The sequence below is a fragment of the Ranitomeya variabilis genome, chromosome 1, assembly GCF_051348905.1.
Source record: "Ranitomeya variabilis isolate aRanVar5 chromosome 1, aRanVar5.hap1, whole genome shotgun sequence".
Lineage (NCBI taxonomy): Eukaryota > Metazoa > Chordata > Amphibia > Anura > Dendrobatidae > Ranitomeya > Ranitomeya variabilis.
In genome coordinates, this window is record NC_135232.1 from 1,062,645,337 (window position 1) to 1,062,672,793 (window position 27,457).

Genomic DNA, 27,457 nt, shown 5'->3' on the forward strand with positions numbered 1-27,457 from the left:
AACTCTGGGGTCCAGCGCCGCTCAGGTCCTCTTCTCAGTGATGTCATCTCTCTTCAGACAAGCTGGATCACACTGCCATCTATGCATGAGCCGGAAGTCTCTTTTTCAATGCAAGTCTATGGCGCCTCGCTCTGACACTCCATACACTCACATAGTAATAGTAACTTCGGAGAGGGCACAGAACGGTGACACCACCGAGAAGAGGAGCAGAAGAGCGCTAGGTGAGTATTCACACATACACTACAATAAATACATGGAAATACAGATTTAGTAGAAAAAAAAAAAACTTAACGGGAGTGCTACCGGTACTTTAAGATAAAATTATTGCATTATTATTATTATGAGAAAATGAACGGACAAATTATCCACAACACAGTACATAAAATAACTATAGAAAACTGTTTTTTTGTTTGTTCTTTTTAACAGAAATAAAAAACACATCAATGACTATTCTTCATTACTATTCGGGGGTTTTTTTCTCTCAAATTTTAATGGGTTCAAAACGTACTGGATACTTAATTCTTCTTTACAGGGCTCTGCTTTGCTGAGAGCGCTCCAAATCGGTGCACACAGACAGAACATCTACATGACATGCTGGCTACATGCCGTCACCACTAGAGGGAGCTCAGTAGCCCACCGCATTATGTTATCCACTGCACTCAATAAAAAGACACTATACAACAGGCTGCATTGCCCCCGCAGTGTTCATGGTAGGCACCAAGAATTTTGTAATTTAAGGGATTTTCCTCTACTCTGACAACCCAGTCTCAATCCACGTTTGCCATCTCACTTCGTCCAGATGTATGCGTTACGTCCGAAAGTGGCGATAGTATGGCGACTGCTGTTTGGCTGCAGGGATTGCATGACATGATGTAATGTGAGCCCTGGGAGATCCAGTGCAGACACCACTGGAATGGTGACGGCATCAGAGACAAGTAGAAGTTTTATTTTACTAGAGGAAAAAATATGGATTGAGAAGGGGTTGTCCGCATAATGGACAACCCCTTTACTGCCATTTCTATATGCAGGGAGATCTGTATCAGAATACCTGTTTTGGACTCCATTAAGTAAATATTAGTAAATTATTTAGAGCGGAAATTTGGACCTAAAACGAGATCATAGAAGAATTCAGAGATTCACTTTAAGATATGTTCACATGTAACATACTTGCGCTTTTTTTTCCCCCTCTAGTTAAAACCCGAGTGATGGCTGGAAAAAACGCTGCATACAGTTTTTAAGCTGCAAAAATTGACATGCATTAGATTTCAGAGATCTCACTGATGATGCGAATTCTAGGAAACATCAAAAATGCTGCTTCAAACACAACACAAACATCAAGTGTAAACATCTCCTGAGGCTATGTTCACGCATTGCGTTTTTGCAGCTTTTTTTATGCACATTTTAAGCGGTGTTTAAGCGGCTTACAAATAGCAGGTTTTGCTAAGTTTTTGTTGTGTTTTTGTAAGGGCACATTTGTCTCCTGTGCATGCTGATAATAGTGCATTAAAAAAAAAAAATCTGATTCAACATCAGGATTTGGCACTAAGAATGCAGCAAAACCCGATACTTGCATTTTTTGCAGCATTTTTTGCACCTCCCATTGCTTTCAACGGGTGAAAAACACTGTTCAACAAAAAAAAAAAAAAAACACACACACACACAAAGAAGTGACATGCTGAATTTTTGACAAAACAGTCAGGAAAATGCCCAAGGTGTGGGCATGAGATTTTACAGGCTTTGCTGGTACTGTGAAACGCAGCTGAAAATTTGCATTAAATAAGCTGCAAAAACAGAACGTGTGAACATAACCTAGGACCGCTTAAACTAGAATAATAGCCATATAGTAGCGCCATGGAATAAATGGCGTAATAATAATAATAAATTTATCACCCAAAGTGATGGTGTCTCAATATGGAAACTGCTGCTGGTACCAACCTATTGCGCGGTACCACCAGCGGAACACCGTTGTACCACACACACACACACACACACACACACACACACACACTATACACCGTACGCACCACACTCACGCAGCCTCTTGCGCGGTACCACCAGCGGAATACCGTCACGAACACGCCGCCGCCGGGATCAGCCAAATGATTCACTGACTGCCGCCAGGAGGAGCGCATACGCAGTTTTAATGTGACCGCCGCTATCTGTCTGCACAAAGATGGCGGCGGTCTTATTTACGCACAGGTGCAGTGAATCATTCGGCTTATCCCAGCGGCAGATGTACAACATGTCTACAGGCAGAGGAAGCCGGTCACATTAAAAGGGTTTTCCCACGAATGAAAGTTCATTTTAAAAATTGACTGTGTATGGAGCATACCACATCTCCTGGGCAGGGGAGGAAGCAAAAGACAGTACTGACATTACAGCAGGGGATCACAGTGGATTCATTTTGTGAAGTAAAATATTTCACTGACTGTTTTTAAAAAATATTTTACCTCACAAAATGTATCCTCTGTAGTGATGAGCGAATATACTCGTTACTCGGGTTTTCCCGAGCACGCTCGGGTGACCTCCGAGTATTTGTTAGTGTTCGGAGATTAAGTTTTCATCGCCTCAGCTGAATGATTTACAGCTACTAGCCAGGCTGAGTACATGTGGGGGTTGCCTGGTTGCTAGGGAATCCCCACATGTTGCCTGGTTGCTAGGGAATCCCCACATGTAATCAAGCTGGCTAATAGCTGTAAATCATTCAGCTGAGGCGATGAAAACTTAATACAAGTACAGTACACTCGCTCATCACTAATCCTCTGCGATCTCCTGCTGTAATGTCAGTATTGTCTTTTGCTTCCTCCCCTGCCCAAGAGCTGTGGTATGTTCGGTACATGGTCAGACAGACAATTTTTAAAATGAACTTTTGTTTGTGGGAAAACCCCCTTTAAAAAGCAAATATCAACGCCAACATGGCTCCTCCTAAAGACTACACCAATGACAATGAAAGGAAAGCAGCAAAGGCACAACGTCGAAGACAACAATGGGCAAATGAGACTCTTGAAGAGCAACAGCATCGCTGGGACAAAAGCAGGCGTCAAGCACAGGAGTCCCCTGTGATGCAAAAGTCATTAGATCATCACAGGATGCCATTAGGCAACAACAGCGCCGCATGCCTGCCCCCATCATGACATTACCGCCCTCCCGATGCGATAGCATCAGGCCTGCATCTTGTAATAATAATAATAATAATAATAATAATAATAATAATAATAATAATATTATAGGTGAGCGTGTAGAATCTACACTAGTGATTACCACCTACACACCCGGCACATTTGTTAGCTAAGAAAACATACCGTACTTTCTGCCAGTTGTTTTAGTTCTAAGATGTAGCAACATAATAAACCCAATACCTTTCACCACATGAAACAGCTACCGTCCCCACACACAGCGCGGAGCCACCCATGATGTCAGCGTCCTTGATGTTCTACAGCCAAGTACAAGTATGGATGATTGATTGCTTCTCGGAGTAGTCATACATGCTGACATTGTTCCATAAATGTTATCAGTCGCACAATCTACACATGGTGGAATTACAAATCCTAACAAAGTACAAGGCAGGAACATAACACCAGCACACATGTAGGGCAATTATACGGGAGAAGTGGAGCTTATACTGTAACGTGGGAAAAATACCCTAAAAAATATATAATATTACAGCTCATAAATAAAACTGCTGCTGCTATTACACAGTTTATGGGTCTTTCCTCCAATTATAGCCTCATACACACAAGTGTATAATAGTTCAGTACAAGATACAAGTTCTACATGGCACCCGTAGCCATTCACGAGATCCTACTGTACCCCTAAAGCTTCATACAGAATAAAAATAAAAAAATAAGTATACTCTGGGACCGCAGTGGCTCCAGGCTCACAACTTGTTCAGGATTATAAACAAAATAGAAACTTTCTTTCAGAATCAGCACCACCCCTGGCAAAGGGGTGTGTGTGCTATTGCAGCTCAGCCTTTAAGTAAAATGGGGGTATCCCCATCTCCAAGAGCCTATCCAAATATGTAGTAGGTGTAATATTATTATTATTATTATTATTATTATTATTATTAGCAAATACATCCAATTAGAAATGTTGTATAGTTCTTCTGATTTGCTATGTCGCTTACCCCATATGCAGGCCATTGCATTAGCTTAGATATCCATGGTTACGACCACTAACAACTAAAACTGCACATGGGGTAAGTGAGATACTGAATCACTTATATATTACACCAACTACATATTGGAGTAGAATCTTCGTAACTGGAATACCTCTTTAACTGCAATACCACACACATCCTTTGGGGACACTGTTTATGAAAGAAAACAGGCATGTTTTTTAATCCTAGACAACTGTTCTAAGAGTATGTGCACACAGTGTCTTAGTGCTGCCAATGGACCAGTATGAAACGCTTTATTTTTATTTCTACTTAATGCACTAGCGCCATCAGAACAGTCTTTCCAATTTCACACATTTGTAGAATACAGAACACTTTGAAGGCTTTCCGAGCAACCGCCTTTATAAGGTTATGCCACAGCATCTCATTCGGATTAAGGTCAGGACTTTGACTAGGCCACTCCAAAGTCTTACTTTTGTTTTTCTTAAGCCATTCAGAGGTGGACTTGCTGGTGTGTTTTGGATCAGTGTCCTGCTGCATAACCCAAGTGCGCTTTAGCTTGAGGTCACAAACAGATGGCTGGACATTCTCCTTCAGGAATTTTTGGTAGCCAGCAGAATTCATGGTTCCATTTACCACAGCAAGTCCTCCAGGTCCTGAACCAGCAAAACAGCCCCAGACCCTCACATTACCATCACTAATATACAGTATATACTCGAGTATAAGCCGACCCGAGTATAAGCCGACCCCCCTAATTTTGCCACAAAAAAACTGGGAAAACTTAATGACTCCAGTATAAACCTAGGGTGGGAAATGCAGCAGCCACCGGTAAGTTTCAAAAATAAAAATAGATACCAATAAAAGTAAAATTAATTGAGACATCAGTAGGTTAAGTGTTTTTGAATATCCATATTGAATCAGGAGCCCCAAATAATGCTCCATACAGTTCATGATGGGCTCCATAAGATGCTCCATATTAAAATATGCCCCATATAATGCTGCACAAAAGCCGGATTACTCACCGGTAATGCTCTTTTAATGAGTCCACGACAGCACCCCACATGAGAGAGAGGGATCCGCCCATAGGAACAGGAAACCTACAGAATAAAAGGAGGCGGTCCCCTCTCCTCCTCAGTTTAGTTTACAGAGTACAAAAAGGGAACCGCAAAAGCTTTAGTATTAATTCTTATTCAGCAAAATAACTTAAACTCTATACAACCATTATTTGTGAATTTAAAAGGAAGAGCTGTGCATAACTTAGGGAGGGTAGTAAATGGGTGCTGTCGTGGACTCATTAAAAGAGCATTACCGGTGAGTAATCCGGCTTTTTACCCTTCGCCACGACAGCACCCCACATGAGAGATTTTCAGAGATTCATTATTTGGGTGGGATTACTGTATTAAGAACAGCTCTACCAAAGGTCAGATCAGAAGATGTAGATAGATCAAGTCTATAATGGTTGTAAAAGGTAGAAGGTGTAGACCAAGTTGCGGCCTTACATATTAAATGGATCGGTACATCCGCTTGTTCCGCCCAGGAGGAAGCCATGGCTCGTGTTGAGTGCGCTTTAATACCCGCTGGAGGAATCTCGCCTTTTGACGTATAGGCCAAGCAGATAGCATCTCTGATCCATCGAGATATGGTAGCTCTCGTGACCCCATGTCCTTTCTTGTGGCCCTGAAAGGAGATAAACAGAGCCCTACTCTCCCTCCATGTCTGACACCTTTCTATATAGGTCAGGATGGCTCTTCTGACATCTAAGGTGGAATTTATGCTGTTCTGGAGTTACAGGTGAATCAAAAAAGGAAGGGAGAAATATCTCTTGGGACCTGTGGTAGGTGGACGCTACCTTAGGGAGGTATGAGGGGTCTGGTTTTAGGATTATCCGATCATGGAATATCAGTAAGAAGGGTGGGTCTACTGATAGGGCCTGGATGTCGCTAACCCGTCTAGCTGAGGTTAGGGCTACCAAGAGGGCTACTTTATATGTCAGGACTTTTAAAGGTATTGAATCTAGTGGCTCAAATGGGGAGCTGGTTAAGGCCTCTAGTACTAGATTTAAATCCCACGGAGGTAGACGGGGAATATGGACCGGTTTACTACGTTCACAAGATTTTATGAATCTGGAGATCCACCTATTAGCTGCTATATTGCATCCATATAGGGCTCCTAATGCCGAGACCTGAACTCTTAAGGTATTTACAGATAACCCCAACTCTCGGCCTTTTTGCAAGAACTCTAGAATAGGTGTGACTGGAACTTGCTTAGTGAACGGTACCGTGTAAAAGTCTAAGAATTTATTCCATACCCTACTATATATCAGGGTGGTGGATCTTTTCCTGCTCAATAAGAGGGTGTTTACTAGTTCTGCTGAGAACCCTCTTGATCTTAGTAGTTGCCTCTCAAATTCCACGCCGTCAAGTGAAGACCTTTCACTTGCAGGTGGAAAAAGGGGCCTTGGGACAGCAGTTTCTTGTCTGATGGGAGAATCCATGGATCGCATAGGCACATGGTCTGGAGACAAGAGAACCATGGTCTTTTCGGCCAGAATGGTGCAATGAGGATCACTCTTGCTTGTTCCCTCCTGATTTTTCTGATCACTAGTGGAATCAGAGACATCGGAGGAAAGGCGTATGCCAGCTGGAACCTCCAAGGATGGTGGAGAGAGTCCAACATATCTGGGTGATCCATGGCGTTCAGGGAAGCGAACCTTCTTACTTGCCGGTTGTCTCTTGTGGCAAATAGGTCGATTTGTGGTATCCCCCATGATTCTGTTATCATACTGAATATGGATCTGTTTAAGGTCCATTCCCCTTGACGTAACTCGTTTCGGCTGAGGTAGTCTGCCCTGATGTTCTCTACACCTCTTATGTGCAGGGCTGTTAGGGATGTTAGATGAGTCTCTGCCAGCTGGAAGATGTCTGCAGCTATGGTCATTAGACTTCCTGACTTTGTACCACCCTGACGGTTCACATATGCCACTGTGGTGGAATTGTCCGAGTAAATTCTTACATTTGCTCCTTGAATCTGCGGAAGAAAGTGATTTAAGGCATATTCTACCGCTTTTAACTCCTTCCAATTGGAGGAACATGACAATTCTGCCTGGTCCCAAGTATCTTGGGCCAGACTGTCTTCCATATGTGCTCCCCGCCCAATAGGGCTGGCGTCGGTGGTAATTATTTTAGACGGGTCTATTATCCATGGCACACCCTCTGAGAGGTGGTCCATGTCTAGCCACCAGGATAGTGATTCTAAGACATCTTCGGAAAGAGATATTCTGCTTTCTAGATGTCCGTCTTTTCCCTGAGCCGACAATACCTCATACTGTAATTGACGAGTATGAAATTGTGCCCATGGTACAGCAGGGATACATGATGATAATGACCCCAGTAAAGACATGCCCTTCCTTAGTGTCATGTAGGGGTTGCGTATTGCGTCTGATACCCTTGATTGTATAGTCAGTTTCTTTGCCTGGGGAAGGAAGCATCTCTGACTTACGGAGTCTAGCTGGATTCCTAGAAATGTCTGGACGGTTTCTGGATTCAGCCGGGATTTTTCGAAGTTGACGATCCAACCTAACTCCTGTAGGGACGAGATCGTATTAGATAGACGAGTTTTACACTGAAGCATAGAGTTTCCCACCACTAGAAAGTCATCTAGGTAGGGTATTATCAAGGTATCTCGTTGACGTAGATGAGCCATCACTTCTAATATCACCTTAGTGAAGATGCGGGGGGCCATAGAAAGCCCAAATGGCATTGCAACATACTGAAAGTGATGAACCTGTCCTTCCAGGGTGACTGCTACCCTTAGATACTTTTGATGTTCGGCATGTATGGGAAGATGATAATAGGCATCCTTTAAGTCTATTCCAGCCATGACACACCTAGGAAACAAGAGTTTTATGGTTGAACTAATGGATTCCATTTTGAAGGTATGATTACGTAGGAAGGCGTTAACATCTTTTGAGATTTATGATGGTTCTAAATGAACCATCAGGCTTATTGATCAAAAATAAAGGGGAATAGAACCCCTTCCTTTCTTGATCCTGGGGAACTTCTATCAGGACTTTTTTAGACAGAAGAGATAGGATCTCTGATTCCAGAGCCCTTTGTTGGTCTTGACCTTTTGGAGATGTTACTATAAAGGAATCCCAAGGGATTCGGTCAAATTCCAATTTTAGGCCGTGTTGTACAATGTCCAGAATCCACTGGCTGGATGTTATTTGTTTCCACCTGGGGAGGAAGAATTTTAATCTGCCGCCCACCTCCTGGTTAGCGGTATTTGCGTTTCGGGTTATGGGACCCGCTAAAAAAGGCACCTTTTTGCTTCGGGTCCTTCGACTCCCATCGCTCCCTTTGTTCGAACGGCTTGTTCCTGGTAAAGGGACGTCTTTTGAAGGCTCTCCTGTAGGATGGAAGATACTGGTTAGGGAAGCCTTTTTTCCTTTCTCCTGCTTTACTCAGGAGTTCGTCCAGCGCTTTTCCGAAAAGGAACTCACCCTGGCAGGGGATCGCACAAAGTTTTGCTTTGGCCTGTGCGTCCCCTTTCCAGTTCTTTAGCCAGAGTGCTCGCCGGGCTGTGTTCACTAGGCCGGCTGACCTGGCTGCTAGGCGTAGCGAATCCACAGAGGCATCAGCCAGGAATGCTACTGCTTCTTTGATTAGAGGGAATTTCGGCAGGATTGACTCTCTCGAAGTTCTACCTCTAATTTGTTCCTCCAGTTGCTCCATCCACACTAGTAGTGACCTCGCAGTGCAGGTACTAGATATGGCGGGCCTGAACGCCCCCGTGTTGGCTTCCCACGACCTTTTTAGTAAAGCTTCTGCTTTACGGTCCAGCGGGTCTGTCAGGACTCCTGAATCCTCCACCGGTAAGACCGACTGTTTGGTTGTGGAGGCTACAGCGGCATCAACCTTCGGCACCTTTGACCAGGTATTTAGCTCCTCGTCGCTGAAGGGATAGCGTCTTTTAGAGGATGATGGTAGAAAACCTCTATTTTGCTTATCCCACTCTTTTTTTTACTATTTCTTTAATAGTTTTTATGACGGGGAAGGACCTACGTTTCCTCTGTCCTAACCCCGCGAACATGATGTCCTGAGCCGATTTACTTTCTTTCTCATCTGAGCACCCCATCGTGCTTCTGACAGATTTTATTAAATGGTCCATACTGCTGTTGGGAAGACAAAGTCCCCCTTCAGTCTCGGATGAGCTCGGCTGGGATTCCGCTTCACCTGAGGATATACATACATCCTCTGACTGTGAACTGACTGGAGACTTGGACCTACTAAGCTGACGGGTACTGGTGGTACTTGTCTGCGCCAACCCCTGCATTTCTTCCCGGATTATAGCTCTGACATCTGATGGCGTCATTATGTTTTCCTGCCGTAAGGTTTGCATGATACACTCCGAACACAGTTTTTTAACATAATCATCCGGGAGGGGCTGCGTACATAAAGCACATTCCTTGTGCTTGGACTTGTGTGTCCTTTTCTTAGTCTAGAGCAAAGATACAGGAGGAACATATATCAGCATATAGGAAGAGACTCTTTCAAAAACTCACCCAGTGAAGCTGACAGGTACCGGTTCTGGAGGCGGATTTCGTTTGTTGGTAGAACCCTTCTCTGGAGGTCGACCACCACTCTTTGTGCTGCTCTTAGCGCTTCTCTCCTTGCTAGGAGAACGCTGTTGCACTGCGGGCAAGTGCGCATCGTCGGCCGGTGAAGCCATCTTACACACACCGGCCCGACGCTAGCGCTGCATTTTTGAATCTGCCGCTCATTCTCCTGCCTCCCCGGACCAACCCGGAAGTGCTCCAGCGACATCCGGGTTAGACGCGCCGCTCTCACTCACCATGCGGCGGCTAGGGATATTAAGCCGGCCGCAGCAGCGCGCGCGTCCTCACGGTGCCGGGCGGACCCACGGTGACCGGACCCGGACCGTGGATGCTTGGCCAGACGAGGGGGGAGGCTGCAAGCAGGGGCTCCCCCGCCGCTGCTTCTGGAACCGCAGCCCCTGCCGTTCCCTTAGATACCGACGCAGGCGGGTGCATGGCCCAGGGATTCCTCTTCATCTGTAGGTAAGCTGGGTCCCTGTAGGAACAGGAAACCTAAACTGAGGAGGAGAGGGGACCGCCTCCTTTTATTCTGTAGGTTTCCTGTTCCTATGGGCGGATCCCTCTCTCTCATGTGGGGTGCTGTCGTGGCGAAGGGTAAAATGTGGATTATGGCCCCATAAGATGCTCCATACAGATATTTGCCCCCATATAATGCTGCACATGGCCCCATACAGATGCCCCATACAGATATCTGCCCCCATATCATGCTGCACATGGCCACATAAGATGCTCCATACAGATATTTGCCCCATATGCTGTTGCTGCAATTAAAAAAAAATTACATACTCACCTCTCCAGCCCCCGGCACTTGCTATAGTCACCTGCTCCCCGTTCCACCGCTGACCGCCACTGTGTCTTCCCATCCTCTGCACAGACGTTCAGGAAGAGGGCGGCGCGCACTAATCGCGTCACCGCGCCCTCTGACCTGAGCGTCACTGCGGAAGACACAGCGGCGCCGACGGTGGAACGAGGAGCCGGTGAATATCGCGCACTGCCCCCCATCTTACCTGCTCCTGGCGCCGTCGCTGCACATCTGTTTCCCGGCACCGCATTTTCTTCCTGTAGTAAGCGGTCACCGTTACCGCTCATTACAGTAATGAATATGCGGCACCACCCCTATGGGAGGTGGAGCCGCATATTCATTACGGTAATGAGCGGTACCATGTGACCGCTCACTACAGGAAGAAACTGCAGCGCCAGGAAGCAGGGACCGCGCCAGGAGCAGGTGAGTATTATTAGACAGCCCAAAAAAGTGGTCTGAAAAACTCAGCTTATACTCGAATATATATATATATATTTCATTATGTAAACTAGGGGGTAGGTCAGTGAGGGATTATTGACCTGTCAGCATTATGAATATCTAATCAGAGCACCACATGAAGACCCCCCACAGGCCGCCCCGGAGCACGAGCATATTATTAACTCAAAACTGAAAATGAGGATTAAACAACAACAATCACAAGACAGATTTCATCAACCAAGGTATCATTTTCATCAGTATAACGGTGCCGACCTGACACTGTCTGTAGGTTACTTAATCCTGCTGACAGGTTCCCTTTAACCCCTTGATGACATGCCCCGTACTAGAACAGCGCATGTCGTGTCTCCCCCTTTGATGTGGGCTCCGGCGCTGAGCCCGCATCAAAGTCGCGACATGTCAGCTGTTATGTACAGCTGACATGTGCGCGCAATAGTGGCAGATGGAATCGCGATCCACCTGCCGCTATTAACCTGTTAAATGCTGCTGTCAAACGCTGACAGCGGCATTTAACCAGCGCTGCTGGCCGCGCGGCCGGAATTGAGCGCATTGTGGACCCCCGTCACATGATCGGAGGTCAGCGATGCGTCAGGATGGTAACCATAGAGGTCCTTGAGACCTCTATGGTTACTGATGTCGGCCTGCTGTGAGCGCCACCCTGTGGTCGGCGATCATAGCAAGCCTGCAATTCAGCTACATAACAGTGATCTGATGATCGCTGCTATGTAGCTGAGCCGATCGAGCTGTGCCAGTTTCTAGCCTCCCATGGAGGCTATTGAAGCATGGGAAAAGTTAAAAAATGTTTTTAAAAATATGAAAAAGATAAAAAAAAAAAGTTTAAAAAGTTTAAATCACCCCCCTTTCGCCCCATCCAAAATAATAAAAAAAAAAAAAAAAAATCAGACTTACACATATTTGGTATCGCCGCTTTCAGAATCACCCGATTAATAAAAAAAAAAAAAAAAAAAGGATTAACCTGATCGCTAAACAGCGTAGCGGGAAAAAAATTTGAAACGCCAGAATTACGTTTTTTTGGTCGCCGCGACACTGAATTAAAATACAATAACGGGTGACCAAAAGAACGTATCTGCACAAAAGTGGTATCGTTAAAAACGTCAGCTTGGCACGCAAAAAATAAGCCCTCACCCAACCCCAGATCACCAAAAATGGAGACGCTATGGGTAAATGGGTATCGGAAAATGGCACAATTATTTTTTTTTTGTTTTTAGCAAAGTTTTGAATTTTTTTTCACCACTTAGACAAAAAATAACCTAGACATGTTAGGTGTCTATGAACTTGTAATGACCTGGAGAATCATAATGGCAGGTCAGTTTTAGCATTTAGTGAACCTAGCAAAAAAGCCAAAACAAAAACAAGTGTGGGATTGCACTTTTTTTTTTGCAATTTCACCACACTTGGAATTTTTTCCCCGTTTTCTAGTACTAGACATGGTAAAACCAATGGTGTTGTTCAAAAGTACAACTCGTCCCGCAAAAAATAAGCCCTCACATGGCCATACTGACAGAAAAATAAAAGAGTTATGGCTCTTTGAAGGAGGGGAGCGAAAAACGAAAACGCAAAAACGAAAAAGGGCCGCGGCGTGAAGGGGTTAAGTGCAGGTTTTTCTCCACTTGTTAGGCAATGTGCACACGGATTATTCGGTGAGCGTTTTACCTCAGTATTTGTAAGCCAAAACCAGGAGAGGGTGATGAGCATGAGAGAACTCAAAATCCCTTTTGCTTTGCTGGAACTAGAATATGTTGTATTTTTTTTTTTCAGTGAAAATAGATGGCATCAAGCACGCACCAAACTTTTTTTTTTTCTTTGTGTCAATGCTAAAAAAAAAAAAAAAAAAATCAAGGCGATCTGTCCATTATTTACTGGCATCACAGGTGAAAAGTGCCAATACAAGGCTATGGGCTCGTGAAAAATCACAGATAGCGCACGGATGGCATCAGTGTATCATCCGTGAGCAGCATTGCAAATTATAGGAGAAGCCCCCCTGTGAAAACCCCTAATGAGACACTGATAAAAATGCAATCCAAAACACTGATGACACTCAGATAATTTTTTTGCATGTGTGAAAAACACAGATGTCTGAATGAGGCTTTATGGTCAGTAGAATATGACTGATAACGCCTGCATTGAAAAACATTTCCTTCAGAATAAACTAATAGACAAATACTCATTTTTCCCTTACATTCGCATCACATAAAAGGTAAATATGGCTGGTCCACTGGAGAACAGGAGAATCCTCTGGTGGGCCCGTGTGCAGGACAGGAGTGGGCCACCACCATGTTATATGAGCAGTACTTGGCTGTTGTGAATTCCGTTCTTGGACTCCCTCCTGTGGTCATGAATGGTACTTCAGTGAGTTCTGTCCTTGGACTCCCTCTGGTGGCTTTGAGTGGTACTGCTGATCCTTGAGGTTGGCTTTCCCAGCTGCCCTCGTTTATCGCTAGGCTGGCTTCTCTATTTAACTCCACTCAGATCGTTACCTCATGCCTGCTGTCAATGTTTCAGTACTGGTTCAGATCTCTCTTGGATTTCTCTGATGACCTGACTGTTCCAACAGAAGCTAAGTCCCTGCTAGCTTATTTATTGTTTATTGCCTTCTGAATATATTTCTTAGTACATGCTAAGTTCTGTCCAGCTTGCTATCATGATATCTCCTTGCTAGCTGGAAGCTCTGGGGGCGCAGGGTTGCACCTCCACACTGAGTCGGTGTGGAGGGCTTTTTGCACACTCTACGTGGTTTTTGTAGTTTTTTGTGCTGACCGCATAGATCCCTTTACTATCCTCTGTCTATTTAGTGAAGACTGGCCTCCTTTGCTAATACCCGTTTCATTCCTGTGTTTGTGACTTTCCTCTTAACTCACCGTCAATATTTGTGGGGGCTGCCTTTTCCTTTGGGGAATTTCTCTGAGGCAAGGTAAGGCTTTATTTCCTATCTTTAGGGGTAGTTAGCTCTTAGGCTGTGAAGAGGCGTCTAGGGAGAGTTAGGTACGCTCCACGGCTATTTCTGGTTTTGTGTGATAGGATTAGGGTTGCGGTCAGCAGTGCTCCCACTCCCCAGAGCTTGTCCCGATTTCCAGTTTAACCATCAGGTCATTCTGGGTGCACCTAACCACCAGGCCCATAACACTTGGCCCAATACACTTGGTTCATCATATACAGATAATGGCAGCAACTTATTCATTTAACAATCTACTCGGTTTACAGTATTGCTATGGAATTTTGTGAAGGAGAATAGTCATATTGACATGTAGCTGAATAACAGGGGCCCTGGAGTGCGTGTCACTGGTGGGCCCTGGAGTGCGTGTCACTGGTGGGCCCTGGAGTGCGTGTCACTGGTGGGCCCTGGAGTGCGTGTCACTGGTGGGCCCTGGAGTGCGTGTCACTGGTGGGCCCTGGGCACCGCTCTTGGTTTCCTGACATAAGTGAGATATCCTCGCGTCCCATATGCAGACTATACACTGGAGATCGTTACCTAAACATCTGTGATTGGCGGCATATACAGAGCAGCGCTGCCGCTTGTGTCGCTCAGCGTTTGGCCTTGTTCACAGCTGGGAGGAAACCAGATGCCAAGCCAGCATGTCCTCCAGCCTGCATGCTACATGGCCGGCACCACAACACCTCCTCCCCGGGGAGCGCTCCGGCCATTGTCTCACTTCAGTCTACAGGAACTGAAAGGTGGCTCTAAAATTAGATGACCAAAGCGCACTTGTAACTTTCCCAGACGCACCCTGAAAATGAGGTCATCAAAACAGAATTATTTTCCACCCATTTCATCCTAAAGCCCCCTCCTCACACAGCAGATAACAAGTGTGCTGGGGAACTGACCCAGACAGCTTCTCATCCAAGTTTTCAGAGAATTGGTGTAAAGATGCGCCCCTGATACAAAACGGAGTACAATATGTTGTCTCGCCATACTGTATAGAAAGGGGTGGTTAAAGGAGTCCTGATAATAGTGATGTCAACTTACATTGTTCCACAATTATTAGCGGTGATCTCCTGAAATCTCTGATTGTAAAAATATATTTCCAAAAACAAGACATTACATATTGAAGGCTAGTATATCTTCTATTCCAAGTAAGACTAGTGTCAGTCTGATTATGCTGATCAGAACGTGATCCAATGAGAGAATTAAAAAAGGAAAATAAATCTTCTGTGCCAAAAATCTGTGTCTGTGAAAATCAGACCACACTCTGATGCCATCTGAGTGCAGGCAGTCCGATGTTTTCAACCTACCCATAGACTTTCATGGCAGACTGCGATCCGGTTATCAGAGGCAACTCCTGCATGCTGAGATTTTCTCAGTCTCAAGAGGAAAAAAAAAAAAAAAAATGGAGATGTGCACGACCCTATAGAATAACATTGGGGCCGAGTGCCATTTGTCAAGATGATGGATAGAACTCGTCCGATTACGAGGGTTGAGTGCACGAGCCCTAGTAGTGGGGGATTTAAATATACCAATAGGGTGAAGTCAGAGACTGATTGCTTGCCTCCCCTCTATATAAAGCATGTGCTGGATGTCCACGTGCTGTGAAGTCAGTTACACAGTTAAGATCTATCATTGTAAACGTCTATTAATTAGTCATTACCAACATATAAAGGAAAGGTGATAACTTGAGGATTGATGGTGGCCCGACTACTGGAACCACAATCGATCCTATGAAATGCCCTATTGGAACGGAGCATTTTTCGACCATCGCTCCATTTATTTGCTATAGGACTGCCTGACACGGCCAAGTCATGTGCTCAGCTTTCTCTATAATAAGCAATGTGTGGACACAGCTCCAAAACTCTTATTCTCAGGCTTGGTGGGATCACAGGGGTCAAACCCCCACTACCCCAACAATATGAGTTGCTATTGGTGAATTAGTCAATGACGACCAGCTAATAGATCCAATTGTGGGCCAGTCCGACTCTGGCAAAACAGTCCACTAAGCATCAACTTTTACACTCGCCAACTCGCAGCATTGAACGACCACTGAATGGCTTCAGGTTTATTGATCGGCTGTCATTTAGAGAGACAGCCCTGAAAAGAACGGTTGGTGACAGATCGCTGCGCTCCACCGCTATTGTCCTCGGCAGCACATCCTTGTCTAAGCAGTACATGTGCTGCCGAAATCTTAATAGTTTTGTTTAATTTGTTGGGTAATTGGCATCCTGTTTACAATGGATGATAATCCGCCAGACAAACAAAAAGAAGCATGCAAATGCCTGGAGATCACCTTATACAAATATCAAGTTATTGTACACATAAGTGACAAACCAAGACCGTAAGAAGTATTAATAAAGTCTACAAGCCGAAACAATGTAACATATAGGTGATAGACTATAAGAAACCTAGCACCGAACCTCCTAAGCCGATATCTACAACATGCAAGGTGTCCAAAGGTCACGATTTTGCTTTTCAGATATTATTTCTTCTCGGGTACTTTGGTCATTTGGCTACTGATGATGATTATCATGTTATTCCTTAGCGAAACCTCATGTTAAACCTAATTTACAAATCTGTCATCAATAAGTTATTCCAAGACAATCCTCCAGCATTCCGCCCCGTGTAAAGCGAAAGCGAACATATTACAACTACAGGTCGTGTGCCAGCTGGCTAGAAGGAGCGATGAAGAAGCCTGCATAGTTTATAGTGTATAAAGGTACAGGTCTGTTCAATGGCCGGATAGATGTTATTGCTGATAATGGCGCAGTAAGAAAACGCTCACCTGGCTTCTAATGCTGAGTGCACAGATTTCAGCTGAGATCTGGAGAGGCTTGTGGACGGCTGAGCGTTATGTGAAATGAAATCTTGTCATCCCGGTATTACTACCATAGTAATCAGACCACCAATCCTGCAGCCCATCAGGACGTCAGCAATATAAAACGCTTTATAATTTATACCTTAGGAATCAAATCTGCTGAACTTAATGAAAACCATAAAAAATAACGCCATCATTCTTATAAAAATTAATCCACCATCACTCGGTAGATCTAAATTTCTTCCTCTCACCTGCTTTTTGGATGGCACTATGAGAACTTTCTGAAATGCTATAATACAGCAGTTACGGTACTTTATTTTTTGTGTAAAACCACCATAAAACACTGATATAATGCAGAATTCTGACAAATGAACTTGTAGCTGATTTTATAATCGCAAGGCAGCCAGAGCCTTTGTGGGAGGCCGATTAGGAGAAAGTTAGACCAGACAAAAACTGGATCTGTGGAATTCACAATACAATCTGCATATATTAAATAGATCTCTCAGACCCGATAAGGCTGATGTACTAATTTTGAAATGTATAATCCTGAAATAAAAAAGCACATTTTTTTTTTTTAATGGACTGCAGCTAAAGTTGGACTAAAATGCTTATTTTAATATCTGTTAGAAAAACTTTCATTAAAGGATTATACAACCATTCTAACATGAACTTTCAAAGTTAGTACACCAGCCACATCAGGTCTAAAATATCTATTCAAAAATGTATGCAGTTAATATAGTTCAATTTTGAGACTGAGTCACTTTAAATAACTCATGCCTGTGCTGGGGATTATTTTACACGATCTGCCTCTGTACTGAGATATAGGGTGAATTGCTTTCTACTAGGTTCTGATCTGGCTTTTTACCTGGATTTTGTCTGCTTGTTGCTGATCAGATGACCACGGACCTGATTTTTTGCCTGCTGTTCTGGAATCTGTTGTACTACCCATGAATATTGACTTTAGTTTGCTCCTGACGTGCTTCTGGCCTCACTTGGTGCTTTTACATGCTCCTGCCCAACTTCTGCATATGACCAGGGATTGGTCTGTTAACAAGTCTTGCTCATCAGCTAAACTGCAGCGATTACTTAGGATTTGTGACATGGGGGCTTCCTGCGCTAAAATCCCAGCACAAGGGAAAAATACTGAATATCAGGGTTCCCTTTGAGTCACTGGCTCACTTTGGTTTTCCTGGTAAACACAAAGTAATGTAAATTATAATACTGTGCAAATATTTTAGGGAAGTGCAGGAAAAAATGCTCCAAAGTAGGAATCAAATCATTATTTGGTGACCAGCATTTGTCTTTAAAACAGCATCAGTTCTTCGAGATACACTTGCACATAGTTTTGAAGGAACTCATCAGGGGGGTTGTTCCAAACATCTTGGAGAAATAACCACAGATCTTCTGTGGATGTCGCTAGTGCAAGTCCTTCTCTTTCTACATGTACTCTTACCCAGACTCAATGACGTTGAGATCAGGTCTCTGTGGGGCCATATCGTCTGTACACTGAAGATATCCCTTACTGACATTGGCTCTATGTTTGAGGTCGATGTCCTGCTGCAGAATAAGTTTGGATCCTTCCTATTGATACTTCCATGTTATTTTTTAAAGCAATACTACTTGGCAGCATTTATTATGTATACATACAATGTATATTTCCGCATGAATAAATTTTAATCAGGACCCCCCCCCCCCCATATGATGATCCTAGCTCTCAATAAGGGATACGGACAGGGGTGGTCTTAGCGAGTTGATTGACAACCTCAGTTTCACAATGTGGTGGAAGTCATTGTTCTTCTTAGAGACCAGTTAAGTATGGAGTCTATAAGCTCCACGAGGGGAAAGGAAAAAAAAAAAAAAACGTATACAAAATAGCTCTAGTACAACAAAAGAAACACTTGCACAAGTCCCACCTAGGAGAAGGAGCTATCCTACAAGTCAATGCGTAACTATAGGGAATAAACCAAAAACAATTGGAACGGAGCATATAAACTATTGTCGACCAAAGAGAACCAAAAAATGCCCCTAAAATATAACTTTTAATTGTATTAGGTAAAATGACCTATATAGGGTCAGGAGACAATGGTTAATTTTAACAATATAAACTTAACACTAAAAGAGGATAGAGGTATAACAAGTGAGGGGGTGCTCTCTCCCTTACTCGCCCTACTTTACCGCGGAAGTTGGCACCCTAAGTTCGACATGGCGCCCCCACTCGACGACGGCTCTCCCTTAAAACCCTAAGGGGGACTAACAAAGAAAACACCAACACCAGTATTTTAAAGTGTTAATATGCTTTAAAAGTGCTTAACACACCTGCATAGGTATATACCAATATTTTCATATACCAATTTTTCTTTGTTTCAGGATTCTGATTGATACGAGTCCTGATACCTTATAACTAAGGTGCAACTGTGAGCAAAGATATAGAGTAATCTTATAGCAATAGGTTATCTAATTGTGACCCTATCTTGAACCATTTGTTATCACCTCATAAAAAAGATGCAAAGCTCTTATACCCTATCTTATTAGCATTAGCAATATACCACACAAGGGGCAACCAGTCAGGGGCAATGACTCTGTTTCTAGTTAATAATCAGGTTGCCAGGTATCATCAATCGCAGTATTTCACGAATGTAAAGGCATAATCATGCTCATAAATGAAGGCACAGTCATGCCCTGGGATGGGCAACTAATCGATAAGTACTATCTGTACTATTTTTTTTCTATGACCACAATCTAATTATGGATCACCTATATCCCTGCAATTTTTCATAATGTGGTATATAACTAGGAATCTACCTATTAAGCACCTGTGAGCATGACTGTGCTTTCACATTTGTGAATATATTGTGACTGATGTTACATGATGTTACATGATACACCACATGAAGAAAAAAAAGCGATATAGAGTCACTCTACACAGTAACAGGACCGCCCCCCCCATTTAAAACAGTGTACTCAAAAAATAAAATAAATACATCACTGCAGTAATAATATCCCTTAATTAGCCCCTATGGTAATAATATTCCCCACCCTGGCCCCGTTTATCTCATTCCTGGCTCCAGCCATATGTTCTCGCATCCTGCCCTCATGAGTATCCATTCTACCCCATGTGATCTCCCCATGCTGCCCCATGATCCAATCCTGCCCCATGTCTTTCATTCTGCCCCGTGTCTACATTCTGCCCATGCCTCCAGTCCTGCCCCCAGTGTGTCCAGCAATCTGCTCCAGTGTGTCCAGCATATTACCCCCAGTGTGTCCAGCAATCTGCCCCAGTATGTCCAGCATATTGCCCCAGTAACCAGCAATCTGCCCCAGTGTGTCCAGCATTGCCCCCAGACAGTGTCTCCAGCAACCTGCCCCAGTGTCTGACTCCAGCATATTGCCCCCAGACAGTGTGTAACTATAGGAAGCCTTACAAGATGACCAGGAATAGCCAAGTCATACACTCATCTACAGACAACCTATTTTGGCATGTTTGGGGTGTTTGCCGCTGATCAGTGTGGAGCAGGATCTGGCCATCTGTGCCTCACTCAGCCAGCAAGATGCTACTCCACACTGATGAGGGGCAAACACCCCATAACACGTCTGGGTCCTCCTCTTCCCCCACCTATAGAGGTTGGCTGACAAAAGGTGAGGATTTAATACTAGAGGTTAGGACTCTCTCGATTTTTCTATACCTTGTCTTGGTGGGATCGATTTTACACTTCTTTTTTTTTTATGAAAACAGTGTCTACGACGTTTCTCATAAGATGTCTGTAGAGGAGTTTATGGCTTGCCATCTACTCCTGGCCATGGTGTAAGGCTTAATAAAGGGTTGACCACGGACTAATGAGGCAACGCTCTCTCCTAGGTGGTACTTTGCGAGATCATCTTTTTCGCTCTACAAGAGACCTACTTTGCATGCAGATACACAATGAACACCCGCGTGTGAATAGGAATCCAGTCCTATGTTGTGCCTTACAGTGCGCTCGAAACGCTGATCTAGTCCAAATGAAAAGCAAACCGGTCTGGTGTAAGAAGAGCCGCCATGTTAATAATGCAGCACTTGACAACAGAGAAAAGCCTCAATACGTTACAGAATAGCTCTGACCGCTCTGCACATCACGTTCACATTGCTGAACTTGTCAACATAAGAGGATCCCTTGGTAAATCCTAGATTCCTGGGTTATGCAGTTTAGCCGAGGTTTAATACGAGCAGTAACACTTGTGAATGGAGAACAATGAGTCCATTCTATGGACAAAAAAAAAAGAGATATGATACTTGTGAATTCCATCCTCATGAAACCTCGGGGGAACGAGCCTTCGCCTTGTTTATAATCTGCACTATATGAGCACTATACAAAGCAGATCACACGCTCCCGCTCTGTCATTTCCTGCTAATTTTCCTCACTGCAAACAAAACAGTGGAAAAAAAAAAAAAAAAGAGAAAAAACATCAATCATATAATATCACTTCTCCTTCTTACTGCAAAGCAGATTTCATTAATTAACAAAACACAAAAGCCCCGATTCATTAGGGAGTTTTTTTTTTTCCAGAATTCCTCCATAAAACTCCTTGAAATGTCGAAACGTATTGTGACAGTCCCAGCCAGCTATGTTAGGCTGTGTGCACACGTTGCAGATTTTTCGCTTTTTATTTGCGTTTTTATAGGCTGCAGCCCCTGCCGTTCTCACGGATACTGCACAGGCGGCATGCTTAGCCCAGGTATGTTTCCTTGTAGAAGTCCTGTCGTCCCCGCAGGAACAGGTAACCTAAACTGAGGAGGAGAGGCGGACCGCCCCCTTTTTATTTTCTGTAGGTTTCCTGTTCCTGCGGGGCGGATCCCTCTCTCCAGTGGGTTGCTGTCGTGGCGAAGAGTAAAAAATAGACATGCTGCGATCTAGAAAGACGCACCGCATGTCTGGTTACGCAGGGATGCCGCCCGTGTCTTTGAACACATGGTGAAAATGGGATTTCATAAAATCCCCTCCACTATGCTGTAACATCTGGACGCTGCGGGTGTACGCAGCGTCCAGTCCGCAGGGAATACGGACCTAGCCTTATACTTCTTCCATTACTGGTTTTGGCTTAAAAATACTGAACGTGTGAAAAAGCCGATGTCTGAATGAGGTCCAAGAGGCGCACGAACCAGCGCTGCCTTCAGTAGGATGGGTATATAGCGGGATGCTGAGCATACAGAGGTTTCATACTAGAACCTTATATTTTTCTGTTTCAGATGAACAGTTGAACTACGATATGCATCTTTCTTACTTACTAGTAGTTATATGGACAATTTGCCAAACCGCTTTCACCAGAATTCTGGCATAAAATTGCTTAAAACGTCACAAACTTTTGTTCAACTTGAAATTGCAACTTTTGGCTTTTTTAAATTAGTCCTGAATTACTGCAAGCGTTAGACCAGTGAGCGGAGCTCGGCCGTACTGGACATAGCTAGGCACGCTTAACAAAGTCATCATAGTTTCACGACTGACATAAGTTACGACAAACCCTGCCTGGCATACATTTCTGGCAGTGGAGCACGGCAGTTGAAAAAATTTGCCAAATTAAAGAGACACATGCTACGGCTAGGTTGACATTGCGTTAGGGCAATCCGTTTAGCGCATACGCTAGCGGATTGTGCTAATGCAATGTCCCAAAAGGGATCGCGTTTGGCGATCCCGCTAGCGCAAATGCCCGATCTGCGCTAGCGAGGAACGGACCTCGGACGCTGCAAGCAGCGTTCGAGGTCCGTTCGAAAATAACGGGACATCGCTAGCGCATGCCAAAAATGGCATGCGTCAGCGATGCGTTAGCGACCCGTTAGCACATTGCGGTCAATGGGTGCGCTAACGGACCCGTTACATAGCGTTAATTGCGACAATTGTGCCATATAACGGAGTCCGCTAGCGGACACCCATTAACGCAATGTGAACCTAGATTTCGGCACATCTTACTCCAGTCCAGTGCTCTCTGTAATACTGCTGGAGTACAAAACACCATAATGAATCACAGCCATTGGTTTCCTCAGGGGTTCTGCTCTGATGGGAAGAGTAGCTGTCAAAACTGCCAAACTCCCAGCGGAAACCTGACAAATCCCTATTTAAAACGGAGTCAGTCAGCACAAAATAACTGTTCTAACCAAGCACATGGCTGAGCACCTTCCCACCTACTTATTTTCCTTCTCCCGCTGTCCCCCTCTTCATTGATAGACAGCTCCAGCTTTAGAAGAGCCAGAGGAGGGCAGATATAAATGAGAAAAAAGTAGGTGAGAAAGTGCACTGAAGTGCTCGGTCACACCTAGGGTGCACCAAGTGTTTGTGATTGGTTTAAACAGTCATTTTCCGCTGACAAGACACCATTTAGTAGCTACTGGGATACGTTGGGAATCAGATCTGCCATTATCAGGTATGGCCATTATTACTGATTCCAAGTTAGTGGTCATCCAGCCTTAGGGTATCGGCATGCGGTAATGACTTACTGGAGACTTTCACTGTGGAAACGCTGTGAACTCGCAGCAGATTTCACCCTTTGCGTTGCGAAGAATGAAATCCATGGTGACAATTTGTAGCATAAAGTGACAGGCTGCACAGGATTCCACACCGCAGATCAATTTCACCCATGGATTGACTTTGCAGCAAATGGATAAGATTTATTGGCCGATACTGTAACATGCAGGGATTTTCTGCACCCAAATCTGCTGTGGAAAATCCACTACATCAGTCCAGTGTGGACAATGCCCAGTGGCAATCCTGCGGACGGTCACACTGGAACCAGAGAAACCCTGATCCGAGCCTTCGACAAGCTGACGGACGGGAACAGCTCCTATAACACGAAACCTTCCAGGAATCCAAGAACTGCAGTTTTATACTAAAATTATAAAAAAGGTCAAGAGAGTGACTCCTGTTTCTCTCACCACATTCCTCTACTGTGGTTAGAAAGGAACCCAAAAATAATACAGGAACATTCTGTCTGACACCACACTGCCCGAGTGATGTCTTACAGCGAGAACGGACACTATTTCCAGCCCTGGACACCAGCGGGCCGATCATAAATATAGCAAAGTGAAACTCTGCTGCGTCACCTGTGACTCCTCATACAGCTAACCAGGGTCATCTACTTTTGGCTGCTTTTGCCTCGTAGCAAGGGTTGTCAGGGACAGACATACATACATGGTAGGGGCAAACAAAAAGGCCAATGCTTCATTTAGGATTCTGAAATTCAAAAGGCAATTCCAAAATTTCAGTTTTTGCCGAGATTAGGATTAAAAAGGAATCTGTCAGTAGGATTGTCCCCCCTAAGCTGTCTATATGGGCATGTAGGTCATAGGAAGATGAATAAAATGACACCTTCATATCTGTGATCCAATGTCTTATTCCAGAAAAATAAACAGCTTTATTATATGTAAATGAGCTGTTAAGATCTCTGGGCTGGACATAGATCTACTGAGAATCTGCCTCCAGAGATAATTGTAAATGAAAGGGGATGTTACCAGAGTGAGACATGTAGATCAGGAGAGCGGACTGTCAGTCATTACATGTCTCACCCTGGTAACTCCTCCTAACAGTCCGCTCTCCTGATCTACACATCTCACACTGGTAACATCCCCATTCATTTACAATAATCTCTGGAGGCAGATTTTCATGTGATCAGTGTCCGGCCCATAGATATTTACAGCTCATTTACATATTAAGAAAAACATCGATTTCTCCCGAATAGCCAGAGCTGAGGAGGGACTGGGGCATGATGCCACACACCCAATTCATGATGTGCTGTGAACCTGACTGGAGTGAGATTTCCAGCATGGTGCACCCCGCTCGTCAGCTACTCCAGATTCATGAAGCGGTCTGCACTAATGTGAATCAGTGGTGTCTGACTCCAGCCCATCCCTTCATCAAGACTGGCGTGAGCCACACCAGTCTTGATGAATTGGACCCCAAATGTCTATATATTGAAGGGGGGGGGATTGTATTCCATATGGATCATCCATATCACATCCGTTTTTTTATGGATACATTGTCATTATTAACCTGAGAGACTACAGATGTCAAAAACAAAACAAAAAGGAAACAAAATAAACCATTTCTGTCTTTGCACATCATTAACACCTAAAAATCTGCAATTTCTATTCCGGTATATGTCACACACAGATGGTACACGAACAGCCATCAAAAAGATCACACAAATAGTAAAAGCAGACGGTCTCACATTTACTTTTTTTTTTTAAGCAGATGTGTGAAGGGAGCCCAACACAACAACTTAAATTACGTAGGTCAATTTCCATTTGAATTAATGATGGGTATCCTGGCAACAAAATTCTGTAGCGTATTTGCCCCATGTGAGCATAGCCTCAATGTGGAGCTCTGGATACATGTATACCGCTTGTGTTAGATTAGGCTTCTCCCTCAGGATCTTCATAAACTAGCAGTTTGCATGGACCAAACACTTGATCTGCTTAGTGTTGTGTGCAGCCAGATTATGGCAGCAATCTCCATCATGATTTGGCAAAAGAAGGTCAAGCGAGTCCGATCTGTCAAGTGGATCACATGTAAAAACAATGTGATCCCAGCGTAGCTTAGTAATCTTAGGATTCATGAACAGGACACTTTCTTATACTAATGTACAATATGTACAATACCATGTCTCAGTATCCATTTCTACAGGGGAACTTTAGAAGATTCCTTCCTAGAAAGTGACACTTCCTAGAGACAAGAGTAAACTAAAGATTTTTGCAGTGACTGTAACTAATGCATGCCTCCGATGACCTGTCCAAGGTCTAACATTAAATAACATAGTCTTTAGGGTATTTTAGCAAGCAAATACACACTTTATACTACAGCTATCGGGATTTATCTTATCCGCCTCTGCTCTCTACCAAGGTACCAGAAGAAACTATATCAAAAGGACAAACCTACATGAAGGTTTACACTACTGTTACACAAGTCTTCATCAAGGCAGATTCCCCTTACATTGAAGCACAATGCCTATTACTAAAGATACTAATAAGCGGTATTAAAACATACCATCCTCATTCTTCATAGGCATGGAGGCCCGTTTCCTTGCCGTAAACATCACAAATATATATATATATATATGTAGACAACTATTAATTGGACCCAGTTTTCAATCTTGGCGTTTACACCACAATGTGAACTAGACTGGTACCACAGTCAGGTGTATATACCACTTGCAAAAATGTCACCACTAGCGTGTGCTCTTGGCAACCTGTTGATGGTAAGTACCAGAAGTCCCAGCAACAAATCCAACAGAAGCATCATTTATGGTCTCTGTTCAGTTGACCGCCATTAGCATTTTTCTTTTTTTATCTCGTGACAATACAATGTATAACTAAGCTTGTTCTATACATTTATATTATAAACCTTTACGTAACAGTAAGGAATAAAAGAAAGCCGAGAAACTACAGTCCACTGTGGGATCACATATGCACGTCTATGAATCCAAGCACTACACCAAATCCATAGTGAGGTAGAAAAACAAAATCTGCATTCCGCCTGCGTCCTCACAAAAGAAACAATTCAGACCCACGACGGGCCTGAAGCTTGAGCTGCCTCACAGTAGCAATGCAATGGAAAGTTCTGCAGTCCTTCCAGAGTCCCAGTGAACAATCGATCACACAATAATGCTTATGTTGCTTGGGCCAAAAAAGATTTTTTTCACTGTAGCTATAGCTTCCTATTTTTTTTTAGCCCTTTGCTGCTGTATAGAAGTCACTTGCTGGCATGCATGCCTGACAAGTGGAAGAAGCATCGGGCAAACTGCAGAGAAAGAAAAACTGAGAGGGCCAACAGGGTCTTTCCATCCAGGAAGCGTCTGTGCCCCCTCTGTTTCCCTGGTCTCCCATTCTAAACACAGATGAATAGGGCTCTGTGTGCAAGAGCTGACAGCTAGAAGGCTACAGCCACAGCAGGTATGCCGTCCCCACAGCACAGACACTTATTTGCAAGGGAAATAAGACACTTGCATATCATCAATAACTGTTTATATGACTAGCAGCAGATTGTAGGCTGTGCCAGGTCCCTGTGCCATGCAGGGTCCCTGTGCCATGCAGGGTCCCTGTGCCATGCAGGGTCCCTGTGCCATGCAGGGTCTCTACGCCATGCAGGGTCTCTACGCCATGCAGGGTCTCTACGCCATGCAGGGTCTCTACGCCATGCAGGGTCTCTACGCCATGCAGGGTCTCTACGCCATGCAGGGTCTCTACGCCATGCAGGGTCTCTACGCCATGCAGGGTCTCTACGCCATGCAGGGTCTCTACGCCATGCAGGGTCTCTACGCCATGCAGGGTCTCTACGCCATGCAGGGTCTCTACGCCATGCAGGGTCCCTACGCCATGCAGGGTCCCTACGCCATGCAGGGTCCCTACGCCATGCAGGGTCCCTACGCCATGCAGGGTCCCTACGCCATGCAGGGTCCCTACGCCATGCAGGGTCCCTACGCCATGCAGGGTCTCTACGCCATGCAGGGTCCCTGTGCCATGCAGGGTCTCTACGCCATGCAGGGTCTCTACGCCATGCAGGGTCTCTACGCCATGCAGGGTCTCTGTGCCATGCAGGGTCTCTACGCCATGCAGGGTCCCTATGCACAGGCATATCGCTGCACAATAGGCACCTGAGCATTTGATAGAATAAACAGGACACAGGATAAGGATATGAGACTTGTAAAAGTCATGTGCAAAATGTAGCAGTTTACCTGCAACAATA

At 44.4% G+C, this 27,457-nt stretch overlaps 1 protein-coding gene across 2 annotated transcripts in view; it reads right to left on the reverse strand.

The window, feature by feature from the left end:
* LIMCH1 (LIM and calponin homology domains 1) overlaps positions 1-27,457 on the reverse strand; it is a 331,389-nt gene that overhangs the window by 303,245 nt on the left and 687 nt on the right. The window lies entirely within an intron of this gene.